Below are 12,477 nucleotides of genomic sequence, written 5' to 3'. Positions count from 1 at the left end.
AAACTCTCCCAGGGCAGGTGCATGTTGCATATGCAATAACTCAATAGTTTAAGTACCGTGAACTGAATCAGGTGTGACCTGACCCTACTTTTTTAGCTCTCGAACAAATGATTAAACATGGAGGCTTTCTTTATATACAAGGGCTGCACGTGTGTGCTTGTGGCCCAATGATCTCCGATGGTCGGTCCCCCTGGTGGCAGGTAAACCCGGGCATACATACATTACAGTGCAGCACGTGTTAAAAACAGAGTAAATCTCCCTCTACATTGTCCCATCAAACACTCTCAGGGCATGCACAGCACAGGATAGATACAGAATAAAGCTCCCACTATACAGTCCCATCAAACCCGCCCAGGGCAGTACAGTATGGGTTAGATACAGAGTAAAGCCCCCTCTACATTGTCCCATCAAAGACTCACAGGGCAGTACAGCCCATGTAAGTTACAGACTAAAGCTTCCTCTACACTGTCCCAGCAAACCCTCCCAGGGCAAGTACAGCACGGGTTAGATACAGAATAAAGCTCCTTCTACACTGTACCATCAAATCCTCCAGGACAGGTACAGCACGGAGTTAGATACAGAGTAAAGTTTCCTCTACACTGTCCCATCAATCTCTCCCAGGGCGGGTACAGCACAGGTTAGATACAGAGTAAAGATTCCTCCACACTGTCCCATCAAACGTTACCGGCTCAAGTACACCACGGGTTAGATACAGAGTAAAGCTCCCTCTACACTGTCCAATCAACCCCAGCAGGACAGGTACAGCTCGTGGTTAGATACAAATTATGATCACTAGCACCAAAATGCTCTCCCCCTGATGTCCCTGCCACCTGCCCGTCCTCATTGCCCAAAACCACGTCCAGAACCGTCCCCTCCCTTGTTGGGCTTGTTACATTCTGGCTAAAGAAGTTCTCCAGAATGCATTTCAGAAATTCCACAACCATTGACAGCTAATATTAGGGTTGTTGAAATCACCCACTCTTATAGCTTTTGCACTTCGCAGAATTTGCTAACATATTTGTTCTTCTATCTTCCTCTGACTGTTTGGGGGTCTACATTACACTCCCAGTAGTGTGATCACCCCTTTCTTTTCTTCAATTCAACCCATATGGCCTTGTTTGATGACCCTTCTAACATATCATCCCTTCTCACAGCTTTAATTGTTTCTTTAATTAATACTGTGACCCACCACACCCCCGCCACCCCCCCCGCTCCTTTCCGCCTCCCCCCCTCTCTATCCCGTCTGAAAACCCTGTAACCAGGAATGTTGAGCTGCTATAACTGTCCTTCTTTCAGCCTTGTCTCAGTAATAGCTACAATATTGTACTCCCGGGTGTCTATCTGTGCTCTTTGCTCATCCGTTTTATTCCCTATACTTCTTGCATTGAGGTATATACCATTTAGTGGGGCCAAACTCCCTGTTGTCTATTTTCCAGCCCTTGTTTCCTCTGTGTTCCAAATTCACTTTCTACTTTTCTGCTGCCCAATTCCAGCTTTGCTTCATTCCCCACTGAATCTATTCTCCGGTTCCCATCCCCCTTGACAAGCTAGTTTAAACCCTCCCGTGAGGATACTGGTCCCGGCTCTGTTGAGGTGCAACCCGTCCGGCTTGTATAGGTCCCACCTCCCCTAGAAACGGTCCCAATGCCTCAGGAATCTAATGCCCTCCTGGTCACTTGCTATACCTGCATACTAACCTTTTGTGTTTCATGCACCAGGACCCCCAGTTCCCTCTGTACTGCAGCACTTTGCAATTTTTCTCCATTTAAATAATAACTTGCTCTTCGATTTTTTTTCTGCCAAAGTGCATAACCTGACACTTTCCAACCCTCCGGGAACTCCGCGTTCCTCCAATTCTGGTCTCTTGTGCATCCCCAACGTCTTTCACACCATCACCGAATTCCCTCCCGAAACCTCTCTGCCTCTCGCTCCTCCTTTAAGACCCTCCTCAAAACCAACCGCTGACCAAGCTTTTAGTCACCTGCCCTAATAGCTCCTCCTTTTGATCAATTTTATGTTTTTCTCATTACGCTCCTGTGAAGCCAATTGAGACATTTTACAACAACAACTTGTATTTATATAGCGCCTTTAACATAGTAAACCATCCCAAGGAGTTTCCCAGGTGTGTTTTAAGACAAAACAAATAAATTTGACACCGAGCTAAATAAAAAGAAATTACGGCAGGTGATCAAATGCTTGGTCAAGGAGGTGGGTTTTAAGGAGTGTCTTAAAGGAGGAAAGAGAGGTAGAGAGGTTTCGGCAGGGAGTTCCAGAGCTTGGGGTCTACGTAGTTGAAGGCATGGCCACCAATGGTTGAGTGATTATAATCAGGGATGCTCAAGAGGGCAGAATTTGAGGAATGCAGATATCCCGGGTGTGGAGCGGGGGGGGGGGGGGGGGGGGGGGGTGGGGGGTTGGGTTGTGAGGCTGGAGGAGATTACAGAGATAGGGAGGGGCGAGGCCATGGAGGTATTTGTAAAGATGGATGAGAATTTTGAAATGGAGGCGTTGTTTAACCGGGAGCCAATGTGGGTCAGCGAGCACAGGAGCACGTTACAGGAGCTACAACAATACAAGTGACTGCTGACTGCAGAGGACCCAAGGCCAGAAACCCAGCAGCAAATTGAGCACAGCTCAGTGCTGTTGAAAGCCCTTGTGATTCAGCAAGGTCCAAGGACAGTTGCAGCATTTTCAAGTGACGTTCAGCAGGTGCGGGGTTACAGAAACCACCTCCATCAGACGGAGACCCTGAGGAAGCACTCAGCTGCATTCTGGAGATCGTGTGGTTGATGCTGCGCACCGACCTGTGAAGATCGTCTGTGAAGATAACTCTCCCACACGTGGAGTGCAACGCCCGACAAGCTGAGCCCCGGCTCAGGCTTTTACCCGGGTCCATCGGCCATGAGGAAATGCTGGTTGCTCTCTCACAGGGAGGGAGAAAGTGTCACCACTGGTCACTCTGCTAAACCATCTTCTCATAGACAGTCCCTCGTATCGAGGATGATTTGCTTCCACGCCAAAAAGGGATGAGTTCACAGGTGTTTCAATGAAGGACCTGATATTCCAGGTCCAGAACGACATCTTGAAGGGTGGAAGATGCCTGTGCGTGGATTTTTTTAACGTGTGGTGACCGTTGCACACCAGCCACCACACGGGCTTGACAGAACTAGGTCTTGGTCCAGTGGCAAGGATTAACCAAGATGACTGGAGGCCAAGCTCTGCTGCACTAAACCAGCCACCGGATGGGTCCAGAGCTCCGGAAGAATGGACAAGAGTTCAGGAACACGCGTGGACCAGATTGGGAACCTGTGGTAATGGTGGTTTGGATGGGGGAGAAGTTTAAACACGAGAAGGGAAGAAACTTCAACATTGGGCAAAATAATCCAGTGGGAGGAACGTTGATGGCAAGGGCTGACCAGCCCGACCACAATTGTTCACTGACTCACTCACTGCCTGATCCTCTCCATGTCCTCGATGGTGTTGGGTAAAGTTAATCGCTTTGTTTCAGGCAAGAGCAACACCAGGCCGCCAGAAATCAAACCCGTCATCCCTGCCCTGAAATCCCGGTTTCTTCTCCCCGCGGGCTCTCAACTAAAAGTAGGACAAAAGATGGGCACTTACCTTTTGGTCGAGCACTCGCCAGAGATCCCAGACTTGAGGCCGCCTCTTCTTGTGCACCGGAGTGTGTTCACGTTGGGATGTCCGTAGGAGTCACGTGGGCCCGGACTCCTGATCACAGTAAAGTATTTTCTCATTCACAGTAATTGGTGTTTTGTAAGTCTGAAACTCCTATTACTATGAATGAGAAACACCCCAAACACCCAAACACTACATGAAACATTAAAAAAACACCTCACATAATACATTATAGAAATTAAAGTTGATAGAAATGTTTAAAAAAAAAATTTGCTGATTTTTTAAAAAGTTTTAATTATGGTTTAAAATAAAATTACCTGAGTGAGCAGGGTTTTTAACATAAATATGTCTTTTTAAATTTTATTTTTAAATGTTTTTCATATGTTTTAAAACTCTTACGCTGGTAAAAGTAGGCTATGCGTCTGCTTTTACCAGATGCAAGAGTTTGAAGGACATTTGCTGGACAAGAGACGGGTAAATAGCCCAATCCCTGCCGTGGGATTGTCCTTCTCCCAGAGATACGGCCATCTGTCAAACCAGAAACTTGACCGATCGGAAAAGCCGGTTTTCAGTGTATGCGCATTGTGTGCCGAAACCAGCTTTTCCGATACCTTCCCGGGTCCATATACACTCCGTACGGACCTGGGGAGACCGGGATTTCAGGGCCATTGTTTGCAGAAAGGCAGGAGTTTGGATTCTGACCAATCCGGAATATTGTCCCTGAGGGGTCAAGTCTGAGATCTCCCTTCAGTGTGACCCCACCACCCCCCCTCGGTGTCTGATTCCCCCGCCCCCCGGTGTCTGATTCCCCCACCCCGCCGCCCTCGGTGTCTGATGTGTCTGATTCCCCTGCCCCCCCGATGTATGATTCTCCCCTCCTCGGTGTGTGATTCCCCCCCCGGTGTCTGATTCCCCCTCGGTGTCGGATTCCCCCCCACCACACCCCCTCGGTGAATGATTCCCCCCCCTCGGTGCGTGATTCCCCCGTCCCCGGTGTATGATTCCCCCCCCTCGGTGTGTGATTCCCCCGCCCCCCGGTGTATGATTCCCCCCCTCGGTGTGTGATTCCCCCGCCCCCCCGGTGTATGATTCCCCCCCCCTCGGTGTGTGATTCCCCCGCCCCCCCGGTGTATGATTCCCCCCCCTCGGTGTGTGATTCCCCCACCCCCCGGTGTATGACTCTCCCCCCCTCGGTGTGTGATTCCCCCGCCCCCCCGGTGTATGATTCCCCCCCTCGGTGTGTGATTCCCCCGCCCCCCCGGTGTATGATTCGACCCCCCTCGGTGTGTGATTCCCCCGCCCCCCGGTGTATGATTCCCCCCCTCGGTGTGTGATTCCCCCGCCCCCCGGTGTATGATTCCCCCCCTCGGTGTGTGATTCCACCCCCTCGGTGTATGATTCCCCCCCCTCGGTGTATGATTCCCCCCCTCGGTGTATGATTCCCCCCCTCGGTGTATGATTCGACCCCCCTCGGTGTGTGATTCCCCCGCCCCCCGGTGTATGATTCCCCCCCTCGGTGTGTGATTCCCCCGCCCCCCGGTGTATGATTCCCCCCCTCGGTGTGTGATTTCCCCCCTCGGTGTATGATTCCACCCCCTCGGTGTATGATTCCCCCCCTCGGTGTATGATTCCCCCCTCCCTCGGTGTATGATTCCCCCCCTCGGTGTGTGATTCCCCCCCTCGGTGTATGATTCCCCCCCTCGGTGTATGATTCCCCCCTCCCTCGGTGTATGATTCCCCCCCTCGGTGTATGATTCCCCCCCTCGGTGTGTGATTCCACCCCCTCGGTGTATGATTCCCCCCCTCGGTGTGTGATTCCACCCCCTCGGTGTATGATTCCCCCCCTCGGTGTGTGATTCCCCCCCTCGGTGTGTGATTCCCCCCCTCGGTGTGTGATTCCCCCCCTCGGTGTATGATTCCCCCCCTCGGTGTGTGATTCCCCCCCTTGGTGTGTGATTCCACCCCCCTCCCCCCCCACTCCCTCGGTGTGTGATTCCCCCCCTCCTCAGGTCTGATTTCCCCCCACCCCTCGGTGTCTGATTCCCCTGCCCCCGTGTCTGATTCCCCCCACCTCGGTGTGTGATTTCCCCCCACCCCCCCTCGGTGTCTGATTCCCCCCCCTACCCTCGGTGTCTGATTACCCCCTCGGTGTGATTCCCCCCTCGGTCTGATCTTCCCACTTGAATGGAGGGATGTGATTGGTCCTTTTCTTGAGACCAGGGATTATTCGAGACAGTGATGGAAGAAGTATTTTCGTGAGTGTGAAATCTGAGCTCGTTTGCCCATTGTGGACTTATTGGGACTTTTGAAAATTGCAATCGTTATAGTTCTGCGTCTTGTTGTGTCAGCAAATGATAAATGCCCATCATTAAACTCACTAAATGCATTGCACGAAATACAAGATCCTCACCTAAAACCACATGAGACCTTCCCATCCAGATATCTGCCAGTCTGTACACGATGAATGGGGCGGCAATCCCTCCGATGTCACACAGCGATGAGCACACGGAAACACCAAGATTCCTGTACATAGGAAAATGCACCTTTACCTCCTCACAAAGCAGCTTCTCCATTTCACCAGCACAAAATACTTCCAGCAACACAGGTTTCATCTTTATGTTACAGTTCAAGACAATGGGTGACTGAGACCAGATGCTGTGTGTAATCGATAACTGAATTAGAAAGAAAGACTTGCATTTATATAACGCCTTTCATGACCACCAGATGTCTCATCGCTTTACAACCAATGAAGTACTTTTGGAGTGGTGTCACCGTTGTAACGTGGGAAACGCAGCAGCCAATTTGTGCACAGCAAGCTCCCACAAACTGTAATGTGATAATGATCAGATAATCTGTTTTTTTGTTATGTTGATTGAGGGATAAATATTGGCCCCAGGACACCGGGGATAATTCCCCTGCTCTTCTTCGAAATAGTGCTGTGGGATCTTTTACGACCACCTGGGAGAGCTGAGGGGCCACGGTTTAATGTTTGATCTGAAAGACGGCAGTGCAGCACTCCCTCAGCACTGCACTGAAGTGTCAGCCGAGATTTTTGTGCTCAAGTCCCTGGTGTGTGACTTGAACCCACAACCTTCTGACTCAGAAGCAAGAGTGCTACACACTGAGCCACAGCTGCCACAAGAACGATAATTTAATTAAAAGATTCATTAAAATAGAGAATTATTTCTATTCATCACGCACCTTATAAATGTTGGGTATAATTCAGCATTTAAAATACCACCATTTCGAAGCTTATAGTGATTCCTAGTTTGCCCACAAAGGCTACGGCTGTTGCAAGCCAACTGAGATCTGAATTGGAAAAATAAATACAAGTACAATTAGCAATATTCACTTTTCAATTACCGGGTAATCATTTTTTTAACTAATTTCATTTGCTGAGAGATTTTAAATTAACTCGTTCTAGTTCTGCAAGACTTGCAATGACTATTCGGGTCATCATAACCCGCAGACACTGGTCCCAGACTGGTACGTGGGCAGCGCGATGCATAGCCAGTATGAGTTGGTGCAGCGCACAGTAACCAGATTCAAGAGCCACGATCAGGTGAGCTTGGACAGACACGTGTGTGGAGCATCACTCCACAGGTGGACAGCCTTTACTGCTGGGTGGATAGAATGTTCTGGCCCCACTAAGAAGATTAGATAGCAAGTTCAAAAATGGGGGCCAAGTTCTCCGAACAGTAGATAAAGTGTCTGGGAAACTTAAAATAGTGCTTCACTGCAGTTACACGACAGGAAGTGGTCACGGAGAGAATGTCTGTGGGACCTTCCATCCTGGTGTTCCATAGCACTGTCTGTTGCACCATCTCACTCACAGGATGGAGAGGTTGGCTTTGTATTCTTTGGAACAGAGGAGGCTGAGGGGAGACCTGAATGAGGTGTAGCAAATTATGTGGGGCCTGGACAGAGTGGACAGGAAGGACCGGTTTCCCTTAGCAGAAGGGTCAACAACCGGGGGTGTAGCTTTAAAGTAAGTGGTACGAGGTTCAGGTGGGATTTAGAAACATAGAAACATAGAAAGTAGGTGCAAGAGTAGGCCATTCGACCCTTCTAGCCTGCACCGCCATTCAATGAGTTCATGGCTGAACATGCAACTTCAATACCCCATTCCTGCTTTCTTGCCATACCCCTTGATCCCCCCAGTAGTAAGGACTACATTTAACTCCTTTTTGAATTGGCCTCAACAACTTTCTGTGGCAGAGAATTCCACAGGTTCACCACTCTCTGGGTGAAGAAGTTTCTCCTCATCTCGGTCCTAAATGGCTTACCCCTTATCCTTAGACTGTGACCCCTTTCTGGACTTCCCCAACATTGTGAACATTCTTCCTGCATCTAACCTGTCTAAACCCATCAGAATTTTAAACGTTTCTATAAGGTCCCCTCTCATTCTTCTGAATTCCAGTGAATACAAGCCCAGTTGATTTAGTCTTTCTTGATAGGTCAGTCCCGCCATCCCGGGAATCAGTCTGGTGAACCTTCGCTGCACTCCCTCAATAACAAGAATGTCCTTCCTCAGGTTAGGAGACCAAAACTGGACACAATACTCCAGGTGTGGCCTCACCAAGGCCCTGTACAACTGTAGCAACACCTCCCTGCCCCTGTACTCATATCCCCTCGCTATGAAGGCCAACATGCCATTTGCTTTCTTAACCGCCTGCTGTACCTGCATGCCAACCTTCAATGACTGATGTACCATGACACCCAGGTCTCGTTGCACCTCCCCTTTTCCTAATCTGTCACCATTCAGATAATAGTCTGTCTCTCTGTTTTTACCACCAAAGTGGACAACCTCACATTTATCCACATTATACTTCATCTGCCATGCATTTGCCCACTCACCTAACCTATCCAAGTTGCTCTGCAGCCTCATAGCATCCTCCTCGCAGCTCACACTGCCACCTAACTTAGTGTCATCCGCAAATTTGGAGATGCTACATTTAATCCCCTCGTCTAAATAATTAATATACAGTGTAAACAGCTGGGGCCCCAGCACAGAACCTTGCGGTGACCCCACTACTCACCGCCTGCCATTCTGAAAAGTCCCCATTTACTCCTACTCTTTGCTTCCTGTCTGACAACATTTCTCAATCCATGTCAGCACACTACCCCCAATCCCATGTGCTTTAACTTTACACATTAATCTCTTGTGTGGAACCTTGTCGAAAGCCTTCTGAAAGTCCAAATATACCACATCAAATGGTTCTCCCTTATCCACTCTACTGGAAACATCCTCAAAAAATTCCAGAAGATTTGTCAAGCACGATTTCCTTTTCACAAATCCATGCTGACTTGGACCTATCATGTCACCTCTTTCCAAATGCGTTGATATGACATCCTTCATAATTGATTCCATCATCTTATCCACTACTGAGGTCAGGCTGACCGGTCTATAATTCCCTGTTTTCTCTCTCCCTCCTTTTTTAAAAAGTGGGGTTACATTGGCTACCCTCCACTCGATAGGAACTGATCCAGAGTCAATGGAATGTTGGAAAATGACTGTCAATGCATCCGCTATTTCCAAGGCCACCTCCTTAAGTACTCTGGGATGCAATCCATCAGGCCCTGGAGATTTATCGGCCTTCAATCCCATCAATTTCCCCAACACAATTTCCCGACTAATAAGGATTTCCCTCAGTTCCTCCTCCTTACTAGACCCTCTGACCCTTCTTATATCCGGAATGTTGTTAGTGTCCTCCTTAGTGAATACCGAACCAAAGTACTTGTTCAATTGGTCCGCCATTTCTTTGTTCCCTGTTATGACTTACCCTGATTCTGACTGCAGGGGACCTACATTTGTCTTTACTAACCTTTTTCTCTTTACATATCTATAGAAACTTTTGCAATCTGTCTTAATGTTCCCTGCAAGCTTCTTCTCGTACTCCATTTTCCCTGCCCTAATCAAACCCTTTGTCCTCCTCTGCTGAGTTCTAAATTTCTCCCAGTCTCCGGGTTCGCTGCTATTTCTGGCCAATTTGTATGCCACTTCCTTGGCTTTAATACTATCCCTGATTTCCCTTGATAGCCACGGTTGAGCCACCTTCGCTTTTTTATTTTTATGCCAGACAGGAATGTACAATTGTTGTCGTTCATCCATGCGGTCTCTAAATGTCTGCCATTGCCCATCCACAGTCAACCCCTCAAGTATCATTCGCCAATCAATCCTAGCCAATTCACGCCTCATACCTTCAAAGTTATCCTTCTTTAAGTTCTGGACCATGGTCTCTGAATTAACGGTTTCATTCTCCATCCTAGTGTAGAATTCCACCATATTATGGTCACTCTTCCCCAAGGGGCCTCGCACAACGAGATTGCTAATTAGTCCTCTCTCATTACACAACACCCAGTCTAAGATGGCTTCTCCCCTCGTTGGTTCCTCGACATATTGGTCTCGAAAACCATCCCTTATGCACTCCAGGAAATCCTCCTCCACCGTATTGCTTCCAGTTTGGTGCATATTAAAGTCACCCATTATAACTGCTGCACCCTTATTGCATGCACCCATAATTTCTTGTTTGATGCCCTCCCCAACATCACGACTACTGTTTGGAGGTCTGTACACAACTCCCACTAACGTTTTTTGCCCTTTGGTGTTCTGCAGCTCTACCCATATAGATTCCATATCATTCAAGCTAATGTCATTCCTAACTATTGTATTAATCTCCTCTTTAACCAGCAATGCTACCCCACCTCCTTTTCCTTTTATTCTATCCTTCCTGAATGTTGAATACCCCTGGATGTTGAGTTCCCAGCCCTGATCATCCTGGAGCCACGTCTCCGTAATCCCAATCACGTCATATTTGTTAACATCTATTTGCACAGTTAATTCATCCACCTTATTACGGATACTCCTTGCATTAAGACACAAAGCCTTCAGGCTTGTTTTTTTAACACCCTTTGTCCTTTTAGAATTTTGTTGTACAGTGGCCCTTTTTGTTCTTTGTCTTGCGTTTCTCTGCCCTCCACTTTTTCTCATCTCCTTTCTGTTTTTTGCTTTTGTCTCCTTTTTGTTTCCCTCTGTCTCCCTCCATTGGTTCCCATTCCCCTGCCATATTAGTTTAACTCCTCCCCAACACCACCTAGGACATTGGTTCCAGTCCTGCCCAGGTGTAGACCGTCCAGTTTGTACTGGTTCCACCTCCCACAGAACCGGTTCCAATGCCCCAGGAATTTGAATCCCTCCCTGCTGCACCACTGCTCAAGCCACGTATTCATCTGCGCTATCCTGCGATTCCTACTCTGACTAGCACGTGGTACTGGTAGCAATCCCGAGATTACTACTTTTGAGGTCCTACTTTTTTAATTTAGCTCCTAGCTCCTTAAATTCGTTTCGTAGGACCTCATCCCATTTTTTTACCTATGTCGTTGGTATCAATGTGCACCACTACAACTGGCTGTTCTCCCTCCCTTTTTAGAATGTCCTGCACCCGCTCCGAGACATCCTTGACCTTTGCACCAGGGAGGCAACATACTATCCTGGAGTCTCGGTTGCGGCCACAGAAATGCCTATCTATTCCCCTAACAATTGAATCCCCTATCACTATCGCTCTCCCCCTCTTTTTCCTGCCCTCCTGTGCAACAGAGCCAGCCACGGTGGCATGAACTTGGCTGCTGCTGCCCTCCCCTGATGAGTCATCTCCCTCAACATTACTCAAAGCAGTGTATTTGTTTTGCAGGGGATGACCACAGGGGACCCTTGCACTACCTTCTTTGCACTGCTCTTCCTGCTGGTCTTCCATTCCCTATCTGGCTGTGGACCCTTCTCCTGTGGTATGACCAACTCGCTACACGTGCTACTCACGTCATTCTCAGCATCGTGGATGCTCCAGAGTGAATCCACCCTCAGCTCCAACTCCGCAACGCGGACCGTCAGGAGCTGGAGGTGGATACACTTCCCGCACACATAGTCGTCAGGGACACTGGAGTCGTCCCTGAGTTCCCACATGGTACAGGAGGAGCATAACACGTGACCGAGCTCTTCTGCCATGACTTAACCTTTAGATAGGCAACAATAATGTTAAAGTTTACTCACTGTTAAAGAGAAGAAAGAAAAACTACTCACCAATCACCAGCCAATCACTTACCCCTTTGGCTGTGACGTCACCTTTCTGTTTCTTTTTACTTCTTTTTTGCCTTCTCCCTGTAGCTGCACAAGCTCCGCCTCACCAACCCCGGACTCGCGCTGCTCCAACTGCCGCCGCCTCACTCTCCCGCTGGGCCTTTTATAGGCCTCTCCAACCCCGGACTCGCGCTGCTCCAACTGCCGCCGCCTCACTCTCCCGCTGGGCCTTTTATAGGCCTCACCAACCCCGGACTCGCGCTGCTCCAACTGCCGCCGCCTCACTCTCCCGCTGGGCCTTTTATAGGCCTCTCCAACCCCGGACTCGCGCTGCTCCAACTGCCGCCGCCTCACTCTCCCGCTGGGCCTTTTATAGGCCTCTCCAACCCCGGACTCGCGCTGCTCCAACTGCCGCCGCCTCACTCTCCCGCTGGGCCTTTTATAGGCCTCACCAACCCCGGACTCACGCTTCTCCAACTGCCGCCGCCTCACTCTCCCGCTGGGCCTTTTATAGGCCTCACCAACCCCGGACTCGCGCTGCTCCAACTGCTCCAACTTCAATTTGAGGGAAATGTCTTCACCCAGAGGGTAGTCGGGGTCTGGAACTCACTGCCTGAAAGGCTGGTAGAGGCAGAAACCCTCACCATATTTAAAGGGTACTTGAATATGCACTTGAAGTGCCGTAACCTACAGGAGTACGGACCAAGAGCTGGAAAGTGGGAGTAGGCTGGATAGCTCTTGGCCGGCCAGTGCGGACACAATGGTCC

Source organism: Pristiophorus japonicus, unplaced genomic scaffold (assembly GCF_044704955.1).
Source record: "Pristiophorus japonicus isolate sPriJap1 unplaced genomic scaffold, sPriJap1.hap1 HAP1_SCAFFOLD_405, whole genome shotgun sequence".
NCBI lineage: Eukaryota > Metazoa > Chordata > Chondrichthyes > Pristiophoridae > Pristiophorus > Pristiophorus japonicus.
The sequence above is the reverse complement of the archived record's forward strand: the minus strand, read 5'-3'. Positions refer to the sequence as shown.